The 21122-nt window shown below is 36.5% G+C and overlaps 1 protein-coding gene and 1 pseudogene across 4 annotated transcripts in view; one reads left to right on the top strand and one right to left on the bottom strand.

Annotated features, from left to right (window-relative positions):
* GPD2 (glycerol-3-phosphate dehydrogenase 2) overlaps window positions 1-21122 on the bottom strand; it is a 205321-nt gene that overhangs the window by 183055 nt on the left and 1144 nt on the right. The gene's annotated exons all lie outside the window — the stretch shown is intronic.
* LOC141506305 (DNA oxidative demethylase ALKBH2-like) lies at window positions 5493-6060 on the top strand (annotated as a pseudogene).

Consider the following 21122-nt stretch of genomic DNA (forward strand, 5'->3'; position numbering starts at 1 on the left):
ACACAACCCTATTAGAGGAGCTGTGAACTCTTGGCCTACATTTCATTAGCATATCCACCCAACAGGATTGCTAGGGGAGTTCCCATGACCTGTGGACAGGACAATCAGAAGGAATAAAGTCCTAGGGCATAAAACCTCCCAAGCCAGTTCTCACTCATAGTCTTTAGACACAAAATAGAGATAATACAATAATGCTTCCTCATTACCAGATGGCATGTTCCTGCCAATAAAGGATATCTTGCTTGAACAATTGCCTCTCTTTGCCTTTTGTTAAATTGTAGGTCCCACACTTATTTAACCCTTACTGTGGGCCAAGCATGTATATACATTTAAAAAGGCATTTCTCTTCCTCCAAGGGCTCACATTCTATTGGGGGAAGATAATACATAAAAAGGAAACTGAAAAGGTGGGGGGGTTGGAGGGGTTAAGAGCAAAAGAGATGATGGTATCCAATACTGGGGCATGATAGAAATAGTCCAGAAAGTCAGATGTGTGACCCAAAAAGAAATGAAAATATTATTGACCTAGGGATCCTTCTTAAGATGGAGGTACTGAAAGGAACCAACAAGTCAAAAATAGAGGTAGGAGAGATAAATATCTTGAATGTGACAAGTAAACCCGAGGTGAAGTGAAAGTACTACCATTTTTAAAGTCATGAAATTTTGGAACTTCAACATCATTCTTGACTCTTCATTCTCCTTTAATCCATACATCTAATCTATGTTGATTTTTTTTCTTTCTGCAAGACATCTCTGATTAATCATAATTTTCAAAACACTCACACAGCTACCACATTAATTCAGGCACTCTCTCTCACTGAACTATTTCAATAGTCTCTTATTTAAGGACGAACCTCAAGTTTTTCCTTAAGTCAATCTATCCTCCATACAGCTGCCACAGTGATTTTTCTAAGGCATAGGCCTGACTATACCACTCAACTCATTGTCGTTCAGTCATTTCCAATTGTGTCCAACTTTTTGTCACCCTATTTGAGATTTTCTTGGCAATGATTCTAGAGTGAATTTACCATTTCCTTCTACAGATCATTTTACAAATGAGAAACTGAAGCAAACAGGGTTAAGTGACTAAGCCAGGGTTGCATTATTAGATAAGTGTCTGAGACCAGATTTGAACTCAGGAAGATGAGTCCTAGACCCAATACTCTCTGCAATGCATCACCTAGCAGTCTCCATAATCAATGTACTCCAGTGGCTCTGTATTACCACGAGGATCAAATATGAAACTTTCATTTGGACATCTAAATGTCTTTACAATCAGGTTCCTTCCTACTTACTTTTCTAGTCTTCTTACATATTCTCCCCTCGACATATTCTTCAATCCAGTCATGTTCAGCCATGTGAATGTTCCTCACATAAAACACCCCATCTTCATCTCTGCATCTTTTTACTGGCTCTTCCCCATTTTTCTCAGAAGTCCTTGTTTCTTTCAAGACTCAACTCATTCACCTTTCACAGTTCTCCCAGTTGCTAGTATTTGGGAATAACTAAAAACAGATCGATATTCATTTTTCATATATATATATATATATATGTCACGCATATGCTTTCATTTACACATGTTTTCTCCCTTAAAATGTAGGCTTCTTAGAGTCAGGAACCCTCTCACATCTGACTTCTGATCCCAAGGCTTGGCACAGGCCCTCATATATAGTAAATGATTTAAAAATTGTTTGTTCCCTTCTTCCACATACTCTCCAGTTTATTGATATTTTTCTTAAATGGTGGCTCCCAGAACCAAACACATCACATGATAGGTACAGTGTGATTTAAGGGACAGATAAACCAAGGAATCTCTGAGGAGATTGTACTAGGATTTGAATTGGGTTTTTTAAAGATGAAGAGGAATAAGGAAGGCATCTTAGGCAAAAGGAATAACATGAAGCAAAGGTTGACTGCAAGAGAAAAATAATAGATAGTTATCCATTTATTATATCCTACCCACTCTCCTCAGCATGAATACTCCCCCCACACAAATATAATGATATGTTTGCAGTATGTTTCCTCAAGAACTCAATGCCTTTTCCAAAGCCAGTCTAATATCTGGGTCTTTAGTATTCTTTTCTAAACAAGTCAGATACAGGTGGCATACTTTCCCATACTTTCATCAGCCTCCAATCACGTGAAATACATTTGTTTATACTTCTATCTCTAGTAGTTCAGTTACTTGGTTAATTTAATAAAATACCTGCAGGAGGCCCACTCAGAGGTTTCTGACCTGCATTAACCTTCACTAGTAGGACAAAACTTGAACCTACATGAATGGTTTCTTGTCCTCCATCCATAAAGCGCTTCCTGATATTTATTTTGGATCAGAGGGAAGAGGAAATTGCTTTCAGAATAAACTTCAGGCTTCTGACAAAAGCACCAAGACCATCAGAGACCTTGTGTCTCGCTAATCAAAAAGGAAGGTACCTGAATCAAAAGCAACCAGCTCTATGCGTACTCCTAAATCTTTCAAAAGAAGTGTCCAGAACAGACATACACTTGAAAACTTCTAAAGCCTGAGTTCAAGAATGATTTCATAAAATCATAAGATTTAGAGTTGGAAGGAGAGGTCATTTAATTGAACCAGAATTCAGATGAGCCACTCATCTGGGACAAAGAAAGAGAAAAAGTTTCTTTTCCTTATGTCTCTTCCTTTCAATAAGAAATAGCAGTCTCCAAATACTGATCATAAATAAAATTGAAAAGAAATTCTGAGAACCTTTAACCCAACTTGTCACTAAACAAGGTTCTTAGCCTCCAAATGTAGTGTTATTTCCCATTTCATCGTATAGTTTAATTCTTTATTGCTTAGGGTTATCTTTGAAGTAAGAAGTTTGGTACAGAAGTTAATTACCCTCAGTTCCAACTGATGATAAATAATGTTAAGATTTTCTATTTCCAAGTCCTGAATACTGCTCATACTACCAAAAACCACATTTTTAATGCACCTGCCATTCCCCATTGACCCTTCCATTCTGTTTTATACTGCAATTGCCATATCCCATCCAATCCTACTCAAACACAAATGGAGAGTACCAAGTATGAATGCAAATGAAATAAAGGATCAGCACACATAGCATTTCAACCTCTTTACTTCCTCCTTCTTGGCACTAACAGAGATTGCTACTACTGGTTTGGTTTATTCAAGACTGAACTCATCAAAAACTCACCACGAAATCTAGCTAGATACCAAAAAAAAAAAAAAAAAAAGCCTCAGTTCAAAGGCCAGCTCTGCTTCTAACTACCTGCATGACTTGGGCAAATCACTTTACCTATTTGGATGGGTATTTATTCCTTCAAGTGAGCAAAGACTGAAATCAACAAACTGTAAAACCCCTTCAAGTTCTAAATCCTATAATGTATAACAAAAGAAAGGTGAATTTTCACCCAAGATTCAAGAGAGTTCTCTTTCCCATGCATGTGGCAAATAGATGCTGAAATGAAAGATTTACTTCAAGCCAGAACAAATGCAACTTACGTTTGTAGACAATTTGGAGTTTTTAAATCATAAAATTTAGAAGAATTGATTCTAAAAATGATAGATAAGACTTGAGAACTAAAATTTATATGGATCTGTTAAAGGTTTAAAAGGTAACTCCCAGTTTACTTGGTAAAGGAATAGGAATAAACTAATTTGCACAAGAGAAAAATATAAATTATTAACAATCACTTGAAAATTAAGATAATTCTGACATTAATTTGACAAAAATTGTTTTGTTTTAGTTTTTTTTAGTTTTTGCAAGGTAATGGGGTTAAAATGGCTTGCCCAAGGCCACACAGCTAGGTAATTATTAAGTGTTCTGAGGCCGGATTTGAACTCAGGTACTCCTGACTCCAGGGATGGTGCTCTATCCACTGCACCACCTAGCCAACCCTAATGTGACAAAATTAAAAGCTATAAATCTCAATGTTGATGGGATTTCTAAAAAATAAATATCCTTATTCATTGCAGAAAATTGCTTTCTTAAAGGAATATAGTAGTTTGCAGTCTGAAAATAGATAGTAAAACTTACAAAAATAATCATAAACATTGACATCATTATCTAGCATTTGCATAGTCAACTATGTGGTAGACACTATGCTAAGTAGTGCTTTACAAAATATTGTTTCATATGATACAACAGCACTGGGTTATCCTCATTTTACAGTTGAAGAAACTGAGAGAAACAAAGGTAAAATGATTTCTCCAGGTCACATAACTAACAAGTTTTAAAGGCAAAATTTGAATGCAGAACTTTCTGACTTCCAGGATTCTATGTACTGTGTGTGCCCTTTGGGTGCCTAATAATTTCACTGTAATAAATGCAATACAAGTGTTTTATTTTCTTAAGTTCTCTATTCAAAGAGTTTAAAACAACACTTTTTTAGTTGCAAAAAAACTGGAATCATGTTAGAGGTCCAAAAAAATAGGGAGAGAGGTCAAATTAATTGGGAGACACATGTAAAAGTATTGATATAAAACAATTAAAAAGCTACCATTGAACTCATGTTTGCAAATGGATGAATGTTGAAAGCTATGTTTGCATGTAATTAGAAAAAAAAATTTTAAATGTAAAAGAGGTTGTAATATTTTAAAAGTTACAATTATAAGAATTAAGAAATATGAAAATACCTTTGAAATAATGCAAAGTCAAAAAAGCATAATCAGAAGAACAAAATAGATGCCAATTGTTTTAACGTAAGAGAGTAAATACTAATGGACAAATAATTCAAAGTTTTATGCACTGAAATTCATTTATTTAAATGTAAATAAGGGGCGGAGCCAAGATGGCAACAGGAGAGGATCATCTCTTAGGTGCTCTCTCAAAACTTATAAACTAAGAACTCTAACTAAATTTTTGAGAGACAGAATCCACAGAGGGATCCAATGAGGCAGTTCTCCAACCCAAGGTAACCTGGAAAAGAGCAGAAAGGCTCCATTCCATGGGGTTGGAGGGGTAGCCTGCCAGAGTGAAGGAACTTTAGCCTCCCAGAGGCAGCCCCAGGGCAGAGGCACCGGGAACAACTTGGAAGATCAGAAGGGGGACCTCTGCCAGAGTGTATGAAGCCCAACCCTCAGGGAACTCAGCATGGCCACAGCAGCCCAGATCCAGGAACTGCAAACAGAAGCCATTGAGAAATACTTTGCCTACGATCCAAGAAGGATCAAAATACTCAATCTGAAGAGGAGGAAGTACAAGCTCTTGCATCTAAAGACTCCAAGAAAAATAGAAATTGGGCTCAGGCTATGACAGAGCTCAAGAAAGACTCTGAAAATCAAGTGAGGGAGATAGAAGAAAAATTGGGGAAAGAAATGAGAGAGATGCAGGAAAAACATGAAAATGAAGTCAGCAGCTTAGTCAAACAGATCCAAAAAAATGCTGAAGAAAATAACATGTTAAAAACCATTTTAGGTCAAATGGATAAAACAGTTCAAAAAGTTATTGAGGAGAAGAATGTTTTAAAAAGCAGAATTGGCCCTCCCGCCTGCCCCCTCGGCCGCGGCCCATGGACCAGTTCAAGGCGGATGGGCTCTTCAGGGCGCTGGAGAGACAAGTGGAGTACCTGGAAGGTGATCTTTCCAGAGTCCAAGTGTTTGGCAAATGGCACAAGATCCCAAGGAAGCAAGCCACGTACGGGACCCTGGCTTAACCTACACCTTCTCGGGCCTTACTTTATCTCCAAAGCCTTGGATCCTGGTCCTGGAGCACATTCAAGACCATGTGACCAGCGTGACTGGACATACCTTAATTTTGTGCTTGTTAACAGATATAAAGATGGTTATGATAACATTGGTGAGCACCGGGATGATGAGAGCGAGCTGGTTTCCCGAAGCCCCATCGCCTCCATCTCCTTTGGAGCCTGCCGGGACTTTGTCTTTCGGCATCGAGATTCCGGAGGGAAAGTGCCCTCTCCGTGTGTGGAGGTGGTGAGACTTCAGCTGGCCCATGGGAGTTTACTAATGATGAACTACCCGACCAATGTGCACTGGTATCACAGTCTCCCCATCAGAAAAAGGATTCTGGCTCCACGGATCAACTTGACATTTCGTAACATTCTGTTTTCTAAGAGATAAATACTTCTCCTAACTCTCATTAAGCCTCGTTTTTTGGTACAGAAAAATCCAATTTTCTTCTGATTCTGTGTCAAGATGGGGCAGGTTGGACAAAAGGCCAATAGTCACATGCAGTGAAACTTCAAAGAGGAAATAGAGCATGTTAATTTATTAAAGGACTGTCTTAAGTACTTTCATATTTTTTTGTAGTGAAACAGGAAGCTGTAAACTCATTACCAATTTACCTTTTCTAATAAATGATTCTTTATTGCCATAATCCACACAGCAGGTACAAAAAGAGATGCTCCTAGCAGATCCACAAAACTAGGGGTTTGTATTGTAAACCACTCATGTAACTTAAATTTTTTGTCATGAAGAAATGAATAATTTACCCCAGCCTCAAAATCCATCATCTGACGTTCATGTAATAATTGCTAATAAATTAAGAGAATTTCAAAAAAAAAAAAAGCAGAATTGGCCAGATGGAAAAAGAGATAAGAAAGCTCTCTGAGGAAAACAAATCCTTCAGGCAAAGAACAGAACTGAGGGAGGCTGCTGATTTTATGAGAAATCAGGACACAATACTTCAAAACCAAAAGAATGAAAAATTAGAAGAAAATGTGAAACATCTCAGTGAAAAAACAACTGATCTGGAAAACAGATTTAAAAGATAATTTAAAAATCACTGGAATACCTGAAAGTCATGATCAGGAAAAGAGCCTTGATATCATTTTCAAAGAATTACTATGGGAAAATTGCCCTGATATCCTAGAAGCAGAGGGCAAAATAGAAATTGAGAGAATCCACCAATCTCCCCCAGAAAGAGATCCAAAAAAAAACCCCCAGGAATATATGGCCAAGTTCCAGAACTCTCAAGTCAAAAATAAAATATTACAAGCAGCCAGAAGGACACTGCAGTCAGGATCACACAGGACTTAGCAGCAACTACATTAAAAGCTCTTAGGAAGGGGGCAACTAGGTGGCGCAGTGGATAAAGCACCAGCCCTGGAGTCAGGAGTACCTGGGTTCAAATCCAGTCTCAGACACTTAATAATTACCTAGCTGTGTGGCCTTGGGCAAGCCACTTAACCCCATTTGCCTTGCCAAAAAAACCCTAAAAAAAAAGCTCTTAGGGCTTGGAATATGAAATTCCGGAAGGCAAAAGAGCTCAAAATGCAACCAAGAATCAACTACCCAGCAAAATGGAATGTCCTCTTCCAGGGGGAAAAAAGATGGACGTTCAATGAACCAGAGGAATTTCAAATATTTCTGTTGGAATGGCCAGAGCTCAACAGAAGGTTTGACCTTCAAATACAGGACTCAGGTGAAGCATCGAGAGTGGAGAAGGGAAAAATATGAGGGACTTGATGATGAACTACATGTAACCCTACATAGAAAAATGATACTGACAATACTCATATGAACTTTCTCATTTAATAGAGCAGGTAGAAGGAGCTTTTGTAGATGAAGCACAGGAGAGAGCTGAGTTTGAAGATACAATGTGTTGTAAAAATGGAGTCGATAGCTAAAAGGGAAATGTAATGGGAGAAAAGAAAAAGGAGAGGTGGAATAGGTTAAGATATTTCATATAATAAGATTTTTTATTACAATGAGCTATGGCAATGATATGGAAGGGGGGAAGGCAAGGGGGAATGAGGGAATCTTCACTCTCATCAGAGGTGGCTAGGAGAGGAAACAGCATATATACTCAATGGGGTATAGACATCTGGAGTAAGAAGGAGAGAAGGGGGATAGGGGGAAGGGGGGGGAATGTGAGTGATGGAGGAGAGGATGGACCATGGGGGGGGGGGGGGGAGTGGTCAGATATAACACATTTTCGTTTTTACTTCTTGCAAGGGACTGGGGTTGGATGGCCTGTCCGGGACCATGGGACTGGGATGCTGGGTGTAAGGGATGGTAGGTGGGCTCAGGGCCTCTTGACCCCAAGGCCGGGGATCTGTTTGCTGTACCACTCAGCTACCCTACAGCAGAGACAGAGTGAAAGGAGAGAAAATATAGTATATGATAGTGGAGAAGTACAAATGGAGGGAGTTGCAATCAGCAATGGCAACTGTGGAAAAATATGGAAGTAGTTTTTGTGATGGACTTAACATAAAGGATGTGATCCACCCATGACAGAGCTGGAGGTGTTGGAACACAGACTGAAGCATATTTTTTTTATTATTATTTTGGGGGGGGTTGAAGGGTAAATGGGGCTGGGTGGCTTGCCTGGGGCCGCACAGCTGGGTAATTGTTGGGTGTCTAAGGCCGGATTTGCACCCAGGTGCTCCTGGGTCCAGGGTTGGTGCTCTGTCTGCCACCCAGCCACTCCTACTATTATTATTATTGTTATTATTATTATTACTACTATTATTTTATTTGGGGGGGGGTTTTGGTTTTTGCAGGGCAATGGGGTTGGGGTGGCTTGCATGGGGTCACACAGCTGGATGATTGTTGGGTGTCTGGGGGCAGATTTGGGCTCGGGTGCTCCTGGCTCCAGGGCCGGTTCTCTGTCCACTGTGCCACCTGGCCACACTTATTATTATTATTTTTTTTTCAATTTTAACTTTTTTCTCTCTCCTTTACATTATTGCTCATGCAGGTGTATACTTTTTGGGGGGAGGGGGTATTATGTTTACTCTTAAACAAGAATATTTTAGTAATAAAAAAATATTATTTGTACAAAGAATAAATTTTAAAAAAAATAAATGTAAATAAAAAAGGTTAATGTCATTCCCCTTTGATTACAAAATATAAAATAAAAACAAAAATAATGGAGAAATAGTAATGCCTTCTTCCAATATCCCCCAGAAGCCTCTTTTCCAATGTTAAGTTCTTCCTGGAATTTCCATATTGAAGAATCAGACTAGTCAGCTTTCATTCCCATCCACCCCCCCATCTCTTTTTTCAACTCTCAGCTCCCTTTTCTGCATAGTTTCCCCCATTAGAATGTAAACTCCTCGAAGAAAAATCTGTTTTTGCTTGTATTTGAATCCACAGAGCTGAATACAATGACTGGCACATAAAGAAGGCTTAAGAAATGTGACTTAAGGGGCAGCTAGAAGATGTAATGGATAGCAAACTGGCCCTAAAGTCAGGAGGACCTGAATTCAAATTTGTGTGACCCTGAGCAAATGGCTTTTAAGCCTAACTGCCTCCAAAAAAGAAAAAGAAAAAAACTTGAATTGACCTGAATTGATTAAAGTCCGTCTAAGTGGATAAAATAGGCTAGACTGACATTGTTAATAAACCCAGTTCTTACATCTTTTTTTTTATTCCTCCCATTTCCTTCCTTATTTTATACTAAAATTTCTTTCTCACTAAGAAGTATCATTAGAGAGAACACAACTTTAAAACTTGCCTTGAATTTCTTGGCAGCAAGGCAACATGTAAGTTCACATGTTATAAAGTATTTCAACTACACAAGCCCAGGGACAAAAAGGAATGAAAGCAATTCATAATGTGACAATGGAATGCATTCCTGAAAAGCACATAATGTGGCATGATCACTTCAAATAAGAATGAATAAGTGAAGTTGTGGTCATCTGGTTCAGGTTCAATGTTACTGGATGGAAATACCAAATAAAAGAACAAAGAGATGAGAAAGTCATAGCTGATCACTGGGTCACAATGATAGGGACTATACATTAGCAAAATACTTTCCTCACAATCCTGCAGTCAATGTTAACTAAACAAGTGTTATCAGCTTGGTTCTGATCCTAAGACCTTCCCCCTTGCTTCCCTATGTGACTCTGGACCAAGTCAATTAATTCACTGGGTGTAAGTTTCCTAAAGGAGGGGATTGAATTGAATGACCATGAGGAAGATACACTTGATGGTCCCAGATTTATAAGTCTTTATTTTTTTTTAGGTTTTTTTGCAAGGCAAATGGGGTCAAGTGGCTTTGCCCAAGGCCACACAGCTAGGTAATTATTAAGTATCTGAAACCGGATTTGAATCCAGGTACTCCTGACTCCAAGGCTGGTGCTTTATTCACTACCCCATAAGTCTTCATTTTATAGAAAAAGAAATTAAGTCCAATTAGCAAAAAATAGAAAATTGGGGGCAGCTAGGTGGTGCAGTGGATAGAGCACTGGCCCTGGAGTCAGGAGTACCTGAGTTCAAATCCAGCCTCAGACACTTAATAATTACCTAGCTGTGTGGCCTTGGGCAAGCTACTTAACCCCATTGCCTTGCAAAAAGTAAAAAAAAAAAAAATTGAAAGAAAATCACATTATTTCTATCTAGTAGCACATGTAAATGGAATTAAATCTCCCTTCTGTTATTCCTTTAAATTTCCATAAGAATTGGCATATTAGGGGTAGTTAGGTGAGGCAGTGGATAGAGCACCTGCCCTGGAGTCAGGAGGACCTGTGTTCAAATCCAGCCTCAGACACTTAATAATTACCTAGCTGTGTGATCTTGGACAAATCACTTAACCCCATTGCCTTGCAAAAAAAAGAAAAGAAAAGAATTGGCAGATTAATACTAAGTAGTAGGAACTAAGAGAAAGATCCCTGCCCCCAAAGTCAGAACCCTGAGCTCTAGGTCCCATTTTGACATTTGCGAAGTTAATGTGATCTCAGTTCATATAACCTCTCTGACTATTTTCTCCTATTCAAAATGAAAACGTTGAACTAAATCGCTAAGGTTCCTTCCACTCTAAAATCCTAAAAATAATATGTTGGGATAGATACAAAGATAATTAAGAAATGGTCCTTGCTCTCTGGTCTCCTGACTCAGTCTAATGGGAAAAATACTGGACTACACTGATTTCAATCACCTCAGGTGTCTTGCACTATTATTTCCCCATGGTTCTTGTTTTGTTTAATACCTTTGTAATCAAAGTAGAATGACATTAACTCTTCCTTCCCACTTTCACTTACCCATCTTGTCAACTATTTAAATTTTAACTGAATTTCAGTCTGGGAGTAGGGGGAATGTAACATAAAAAATATATCACAAACAAGCAATAATGAAAATTCAAAAGTACTCAAGAGAGATAAAGAAATTTTGGGGGTCAGAGGAAGCAAAGCATTTTTGAGGGGGTTAATAGTACAATATCTTGGAGAAAAATGGAATTTCAGTTGAGTACATCTAAAAGGACAGGAAGCTTTTAAAAGCTGTAGTAGGCATTTAGTGCAAAAAGCATTAAGGACAGACAGTAAAAGACATTGTATTAGGTATTAATGTTAAAGAGTTAAAATGTTCTACAGTACCTGCCCTTAAGCAGCTTACAAACCAATAACATTTCTGACACAGGCACTCAGTAAATGGTTATTAAAATACTAAAACAAGACAAAGTACCATTTGTAAATCAAGAGGACCATCTATTAAAAAAAAAATATGGACCCAAACAGTTTTGCAAATTTCCTATAAGGAGGAGCATTTTTCTGAAATTTATTGTGTGGTGAGAATTTAAGCTAGAAAGCTAATATTTACCACCTGGCAAAACAGGCTTCAAACAAATTCAAGATTGCACTAATACTGATACTCCCTTCACTGTCAAAGATCACTTCTTGGGTGGCTAGGTGGGGCAGTGGATACAGCACCAACCCTAGAGTCAGGAGTACCTGAGTTCAAATCCAAACTCAGACACTTAATAATTACCTAACTGTGTGGCCTTGGGCAAGCCACTTAACCCCACTGCCTTGCAAAATCTAAAAAAAAAAAAAAAAAAAAAAAAATCACAGTTCCTCATACTTAACTTGGATCTGTCATCAGGCCTATTCTCAAAGTTCTGCTTTTAATGCAATTTTTATTTTATGTTTTCCAGTTAACTAAGATTAATTTTTTCCTCCCTCCCATCTTCCCCTAATTGAAAAGAAAGGGAAAACAAAACCATTGTAATATATATATATATATATATATATATATATATATATATATATATATATACACATATATATATATATATATAGTAAAGTAAAGCAAATTCCCTCAGTAACCACCTCCAAAATTAAAAGTCACCTTCTTGAGGCTATCACCTTTTAAGAAATAGGAAGCATCATTGTTGATCACTCTAGAATCCTTATCAATTCTTATTTTTTCTAGTTCAGTATTTTTACAGGACCAAAGCATAAGATCTATTGACTAGCTACGAAGAGTCCCTGCTAGGCCACAATGAGTCATTAGAGAATGGTTTTGTAAAGTGTGTGTGTTTGTGTGTGTTTGTGTGTGTTTGTGTGTGTGTGTGTGTGTGTGTGTGTGTGTGTGTGTGTCTGTGTAAGGATATCTATGTTTAATAATACACAGAGCAAGTATCCCCATTATATTAATTTTAATGGGACAAAAAGAAAGGACCATCTTAATACATTATATAGCTTTACAATATGGGTGGAGGAAAGAACAGTTGATAATATAAATATGAAAGCTGAGGCTGGATAGCACTATTTTTTAAGCTAACAACTGAAAATATAATGGTAGCCTGCATAAATTTGTGGAATTGCACTACAAGACACCACAAATCCTAGAAAAAGTGACAGACAATTCCTACTCAGGGTCATATAGTTAGTTAGTAGGTACCTGAAGTAGAATTTGAATTCAGTCTTGTCCAAATTAAAGAGTATTTTGGGTTTTTTTAACCAACTCCTCAGGTACTATTATGATTTTTGTCATCGTTTCCACTAAAGTCTTCCTCCATTGATCAATTAGGATATAGAAGTAATTTTGGAGTGCTGACATCAGTGACAACAGAGAGGTTTTTTTTTTTGGATGGGGGGTACTTCATAGGATTATTGGGAGGAAAACTCTCTGTAATCCCTAAAGTGGAAAAATGTAGAAAATTAATATCATCCTTACTCATGCAGAAGAAAACCAAAAATCTTTTGAAGCTCTTAAATCTGTCTCCTATTCATCTATTCTCACAATGTTCCTATTATTCAGCCCCTTCCTGAAGTGCCAGATTTTTTTTGCATTTTTCTCCCTCTTCTGTTCTCCCAAAAGATTCTTTCCACTTACTTAAATCTTGTAGGGCAATTTACTTACACCTTATACTACAACTCCTAATTTTTCCACTAATATTTTGTTAAATTTTTCATATGTGAACATGATTCTTACTAAAGGGGTCATCTTTCTATCTTCCAAAGTAGTAATGAAAGTATGTCACAAAACCAGGCAAGCTGTTGAGCCTTCAAATGAACAGATCTAGAAGTCCATGATGTACCAATAAGGAAAGTATCTCTGGAGGAAATCCAAAGTGAGAAAAATAGAGACCACAAGAAAAATGAGAGAAAAGAAAGATAGAGCTTAGAGGGTTTCTGCTATTTACTACCTATTCAATCTTGAACAAGACAATTAATTTTTCTGAGTCTCAGTTTACTCATTCATAAGATAACAAGGTAGACAAGATAGTCTGACAATCCTTTCTAGCTCTAAATGTATAATCCTATGACTAATACAATCAGTATAAACACCTATAGAAAAATAATTAAAACACAGGATATTGAGCTAGAAGGGGAATCTTACGAGAGTATGTATGTAGTCCAACCCCAGAACCCTGGAAATGAGGGCAAAAACACCCAAAGAGTTTAAGAAATTGCTCAAAGTTTCATGGTTATGTGATTTCAGAGTAACAAAGACTATATCTAAAACAACTCTTCTATCTGACCTATTGACACTTCCATTCCTAGAGTTTAATCCCATTGAAATGCAGATATTCCCAGTGATAAATTAAACTCAGATAACTGATGTTTTCACTAGATACTTTGCTCTGAGAAATATCTGAAGAAAGAAAGGAGAGAATACAAGAGGGACTAGTGGGGTAGAGCCGCAGGAAATGAGTATGAAAACAAACTGGTTTTTTTTAAAAAAGTACTGAGTTTCAAAAGAATAAGATTGCATAATAGTATATTACATTCATTTATGTTGTTCTTCACCATTTTGGAGAAGTATACTTGTGTAGTTTGGTTTTGCTTTGTTAAAACAAAATTTATCCCCCCCCAAAAAAAAAATAGAAAGTGGAGGCTGAAGATGAAGTCAACCTAGATTTGTTACAAAAGATAAGGTCTTACTTCCTGGTTTGTAGAGTCCAAGGATTTTTCTCCTCAGGGTTATCATCCATTTTTTCTTTTAGGCATTAATATCTGCAAATCTAGAACTAATAAATTTAAAACTGATAGGGGAATTGTAAAGGCTACACTATAGTGGTCTAAGTCAAATATGCAGCCTGAATTTTCCAGGATAATCTAGGTTTCAAGAAAAGTAAGTCCACTTTCTACAAGATTTTTTGGATATACTTCATCAGACCATGTATTCCTGATTTTAGGTTTAAAAATCATGGTCAGTACGATTTTTAATTTGGAAATAATGCATAGAATATATACCTAGATATGTAATATATCCTATTTTATATATATATATATATATATATATATATATATATATATATATATATATGTAATATGTATCTAACACATTCCACTGAATTCTTGTTCCTCAGTCCTTTATCATTTAAGAGTTATCTGAACTAGAGGGACATTCATTTGCTTTACAAATATTTATACAGAACCTACCACATATGGAAGAAACTATATTATGTGCTAGGGGACATTCCAAGCTAAGTAGCTCATGAGTCTTTGCCCCAGTGGAGTTTACAATTTAATCAGAGAGATAAGTACTACAAGAAGTTATAATAACAAGAAGTAATGATGTGTGTCCTATTAGTGGTTCTAGAAAGTACTATAGCAATTCAGACATGAGAAATCATCAGATCTGAACTTTCTGTGACTGGGTAAATTGCTTCATCTTCTGAACCTTTGTTTCCTCATTTCTAAAACAAGAGAGAAGTTATAAGAATTTTGGATTCTAACATTACTTTCAATGACATTGAGAAGATGATATCTGAGGTAAGAGCCATAAAGAGTTAAATACTGTTTTGTTACATGAAGATGGGGAGAATATTCAAGACAGAGGAAATGACAAAGGTGAAGAGACAGAAATCAAATGGAATGTTAAGAAAATACAATCTAGCTCCATTTGATTGGAGACAAGAAGTAATGGGAAAAAAAATTGTTTTAGTAGTTTAGGGTGAAGTTATAGTCAGCCTTGAATGCCAAACTAAGAAGTTCATTCTTTATCTTAAAGGAAGAAGTAGCTAGTGAAAACTTGAAATATACTAAAGAACCAACCTCTACAAGTACAAAAATATTTTGCAATAACAATTGATAAATGGCAGACTTTCTGAAATCAGAGGGAAGAAAAATGACATCTAGAGATTTGGCCGTCAATTCACCTCAGACCTAATTTTCTTTTTTGAGAACTAATAGATTGATAGATTAAGGAAATGAGATAAACCTAAAATGGCTAGATTTCTGCTAGGCATAAGAAAAAAATCTTTCATGATATCACAGATAAAATAAAAAGATATGTGCTGATTGGAAGGAAAGCTAGCAAGTGACTGTAACTGGTTGAACAATCTGTATATATAGAGAGAGTTGTAGTATAGATATCTATATCTACCCATCTCTATATGTATCTGTACATATATACAATTACTATATTATAATAGTGGAGAAAAGGAATTAGCATAGTTTTGTTCTTGAATCTATTTCTTTTAATGTTTTAAATAATTAACATAAAGACAACATACATAAATTTGCAGGAGATACAAAGGCAGGGATGGCTAATACAATGGATGATAGCAAGGTTAGGGTGTAATAGAAAGAGCTTTGGTCTTTCACAAAATCAAACAAATATAGAACCTAACAAATATGATTAGACTTCAATAAGACAGATAAATAAAAAATAGAACTAAAAGGAAACCAAATTCAGCAAAGTTGGAATGGCCAATTTTGATCTTGGAGGTAAGAAATGAAACATATTTTCACCACTTGGAAGGGTTAGGAGACCATGGAGTCAGAATGTTACATATATTGACATAGAGATCTCAATCAATTGTTTAACTACTTCTTTGCTGAAAGGGAGGATTCAGACCTATTGGCACATCTAGTATCTCTAGAAATGACTGAATATTTTTTAATTAATAAAACAAAATGAAAACATAATATAACATAAAGTACTTGGTTTTGTTTTTGAATCAATATTACTTATTAAATTACAGAGAAGAAAGAGAATTTCTACTAGCCTATCTTAATGAATAGAACAACTATTGACCTAAATAAAACCCAATTACAAACTATCATTGTTTAACTTAAATGAATGGGGTTTTTTGTGTGTGTGTGTTTTTTTTTGTTTTTTGTCAAAGTCCAGTTTTAAAACAGTACCACACTGGCTACTTAAAAACAGTAACTGAATGCACAGGTCTAGAACCTCGGGAATATTTAAAAGTAAAAGCTAAAATACAACATAAAAGATAGAACAGAAAAACTTGAGCTACCTAAGTGATGGGGCACAAGATAAATTTCTACAATATTTCAGAAGCATAATCCAACATTTTGACTGAAGTATGGAACCTAGAACAAAAGAAATGTATCACCACCATTTTAGAGTTAGAAATTCTTGATTCAAAAAGCATTCATTGAATACTATGTTTTAGGTTTAATAACAGCCACTGCAGATACAAAGTTAAAAAATAAAAAGCAAAGACTTGGGAGGGTGTGGTAGTGGGGAGCTACAGAGGTAGAAAGAAAAAAGAAGGGAACAATAAAAACACCAAAAAATATAACAAGATATAGAGTAAATACAAAGTAATTTCATAAGGGAGGGTATTAATAATAGGGGAAATGAAGAAAAAGTCACTGTGGGACCTGTGCAATTCTGGGAAGGAAGTTAGGGATTCTATGAGTAGAAAGTGAAAAACAATAGCATTCCAAAGATGTCTGTCATATTAGGAACTGTCAGCAGGTCATTTTGGTTAGAATGGAGAATATATGAAAAAGTATAATAGACAGTAAGTCTGGAAAGAGTGGTCAAAGTTGGACAGAAAAATTTGTATTTCATCCAAAATAACCACAAGAGTCCTAGAACTTGTGGAGCAGGTATGTGACATGTAGATGATGTAAGAGAATGTAGGCAAGGAGACCAATTAGAAGAGTACAACTTTCCAGGCAAAAGGTAGTAAGCAATTGAATATGAAACTTGCTTCTTTTGGCAATGAAAAGGGAATATGAGAGGCAATATGACTCAAATAACTGCACCTTTTTTCTACTTTCCTCACATCAGGAAAATGGTAATATTGTTGTTTCATAATGTCATTATAATATTTATATAATTCATCACTTCCTCTCCATTCCTACATCACTGGTCCTGTAATACAGTTGTTCTACTCTAGCTCTGTCACTGATATACTAACTTTCAGATATACTCTTCCCTCTCTCTCTCTCCTACCAACTTTAACTTCATCAATTTTTCCTGGTTAATTAAGAAAAAAATACCCACTGCTGGCTTTCTTCCACCCACTGCTGGATTTATTATCTATATATAGTAGCAAGATCTATGACCCCTCCTTTCTAAATTCAGTAACAAATCTTCACCTTATTCCTATTTGTTCTTCCTATACAGCATAGCCACCAATTTGCTTGTAGCATCAAGGCTATGGTGGAGACCTTAGAAATTACAAGATCTTCACAGGATCATAGATTTAGAGCTACCAAAGACTTCAAAAATCATCCAGTCCAAACCACTAATTTTTATACAAGGAAATTCTGTCCCAGCAAGGGTCTATTGTATAAGACCACCCTTGAATGAAGAAAAAGAGCAAGACTATGAATTCCCATGATTTAAAATTCAGTTATTTTTCCATTGTGCCACATAATAAATTTCATTATTTTTCAGGTGAAGAAACAAAGACCTAGATTTAAAATGACTTGCAGTCACATAGTGTCAAATCTGAACTAGAACCCAGAGCTGCTGATTCCTCTGCTTCTCTTTTCATTAATTACATTTTTCTCTCTCACTTCATTCAAAACTCTTACTCGGGGGCGGCTAGGTGGCTTAGTGGATAAAGCACCGGCCCCGGAGTCAGGAGTAGCTGGGTTCAAATCTGGTCTCAGACACTTAATAATTACCTAGCTGTGTGGCCTTGGGCAATCCACTTAACCCCGTTTGCCTTGCAAAAACCTAAAAAAAAAAAAACCCTCTTACTTGGCTGCATATTTTCCAACATACTAAAAAGCTCACTCTGATATTACCATCCTGGTTCTGTCCAATCATTCCTTTAATTCTCAGCTTTCTGTGTTAAGAGTGAGTAACAGCCAGAATATCTATTAATTCCCCACACATACACATACTTCTAGAGAAAAGTGAATAGATGCTTATATAACTTAGGAGAAGCATCATCATGTTAAGAACAAGTTCTGTGGCATAAATTGTTAGTAAGTTTGTTAAAAGTGATAAAGAGTATCTACAATGTTTCACCCACAATCTTCGCATTCAAATTGCAAAAATAAATGTAAAGGGAGTGAAGGAAGGGGGAAAAGGAAGTAGGAAGCAAAGAGAGGAATTGCAGAACTTTTTTCTCATTTGCCACAGATAGGAAATATTTAAAATAATATGACCATGGTGGCTATCAACTTCACAGACTGAAATTACCACACCATCAAATATTCTCGAAGATCTTTGGGAGGCTATCTTTTAAGTAAATTAATTCTTTCCCTCCCTGAAGCTTACCGTAACTATTACAGTCAACAGTGAATCCTCTATGTAAAGCATATACATCCCTATCACATTTATTAACAGCTAAATATTGAGGAAGTAGAATTTTCTTCTCTAATTGTTTCAGGTATATGATTGTATTGATATCTCCCTAATTACTCTGCAAACTGTTTAAATGCAGGGGTTGTCACCCCTATAGCTATATGCCTAGCATAGTGTCAAACAAAGAGACACTCAAATTCTTATTGGAAAAGTTAATACATCTCATTTCCAATGTTCATAAAGAGTAGTATTGGCTCCTAAGGCTTTGGGATAACTCTTTGCAAACAACTAAATTAATCCCATATCTAGATGGAGACAGAAGATCACAGGATTTAAAAAATCCAATAAGCTAATTTTCCAAAGTACAAATAAAGATGCTGAGAAATAGAACCACAGACCAAGAAATTAAATACAATGGTTTTTCTTCCTGACTGCCAAATAAAAATCCTACATAACTCATGAGGGACTGAGATATAGCTACATCAAGTGCTTCAATTAGTCTCTTCTTTGACTTATAGATACAAAATCTTTACAAAGATGAAAAAAATTCACAATATTAATTACATGCTAAATTAAATCTACTTTACTACAATATAGAAAAGGGGGGGGGGGGATGAAAGACAGGTCCAAAAAAAATAAAATGGGCTACCAACTGACCATTAGTCAGGGTGACTATCTCTTATCCCAGAAATAGAAGCCTTTCATAAGCTAGAGGGAAGAAGCAAGACAGTAACACAACATAGAAAACTCAAATGATTCATGATACAGGTTATCACCAAAATATAAACCATGATTGTAATCCATGTTCAAATGGATGGTTTAATTATAAAACCCCTATTTGGGGCTTTGGGGGTGGGGTGGAGGATGTATTTTAATTTTCAGTCTTAATAAAGTATGATGTAATATCTGAATAGTAAATATGTAAAAATATTGAAGAGAAGTTGTAACTTGACATAGATTGCAAGAAATATGAGGCGGGGAACTAACAAGTGCAATACTTTCACTTTCCACATCAAAGTTCTCCATATTACACATAGTATTAATGACATCCCAGTTGGGTATTTCCAGGCAGTCATGACTGGCAAAAAAAAGTCAAGGGAGATGAAGCCATTAACTATCAAGAAATGCCCAGGAGGGGCAGCTAGAAGGTGTAGTGGATAAAGCACTGGACTTGGAGTCAGGAGTACCTGGGTTCAAATCAGGTCTCAGACACTTAACAACTACCTAGCTGTGCGGCCTTGGGCAAGCCACTTAACCCCATTTGCCTTGCAAAAACCTAAAAAGAAAATTCCTGGGGCCCAAAGGATAGAACTGTTTGTGAAACTATCAAACTATAAAAAAGAAATTTGCATTTTCCTTAAACTTGTCAACCTATAGAAATGCAAAGTCACCTTGCAAAGTCACAAGCAGCCCTAAACACAAGAGTTCAAATTGCAGCCTCAGTTTCCCAGCTTGTACCCTTCCTTTACTTGCTTGTTATGATCAGTTTTTTCCCCTGAAGATTAAACTATAATTCTTGACCACTTCATAACACATAACTGCTTATGCCAGTTTGATCTTTTTCATTCAGTGAAAATGCTGGGTGTTGAACTAGTCTGTCAACATTCCTAAGGTGTGTAAACACACAGGGAATTTTTATTACTATAACAAACTAAATTTCTTTCCATTTGATTTGAAGGAAAGCAGGGCAAATCAGTATTTGGACAGTGTCTCAGTGTCAGGCATGATGGTTCCTCCCTTTTCTAAAACTGCTTTCTACTGATCCATATTTAAGGAGTTTAGCAATACTGACCTGTTATATAGAGGCTGGAGATTTTAAAAAAAACCAGCTAGATTTACTGCTTGTAGATCTTAGTGATTCTTGAAAAAGTGCTAATAAAGATGGGCCCCCTTAAATATTACTATATTGAAAAGGAAATAGGTTACAGAATACATCCTCAAGTGAGTAACACTTCTTTCACCGAGATTTTCTCCCTGCCAAAAGAACTTTTATGCAAATCTATTTTTGCTCGTTGGAATTACTATGTGTTGGAGAAGAGGGGGACAGTCGGGAAGAACTTTATCTTATAGACCCTAAAATAGACTAGACGTAGGTCCTCTTTCATTCTAATTTGCTTCAGAATGCAATATCACCCACTTCTCACTATTTAAGTGGCATCCACAGAGGTTCAACTAGAACTTTACAAACTTCCCCCAAATTCACAATCTCCTGGGAAAGTTCTGCCCCTTCAGAGAAAAAGTAAGAAAGAAATAGTTTATTAACTGAGTCCTGAAGAAGTATACTTTTTGCTGATGCTCATTCTAAAACTGTAAAACCCTCCTAACCCCAGTTCAGTCCCAACCCCCTGGAGAGCAAAACCTGGGAGAGAAAAGGGACCCGATCCAGCAAACACCTTTGGGAACCCGGCCGAGACGAGCAGAAACACAAACAAACGTATACACACACACACATGCACACACACGCGCGCGCACACACACACACACAAACA

The sequence above is a fragment of the Macrotis lagotis genome, chromosome 1, assembly GCF_037893015.1.
Source record: "Macrotis lagotis isolate mMagLag1 chromosome 1, bilby.v1.9.chrom.fasta, whole genome shotgun sequence".
NCBI lineage: Eukaryota > Metazoa > Chordata > Mammalia > Peramelemorphia > Peramelidae > Macrotis > Macrotis lagotis.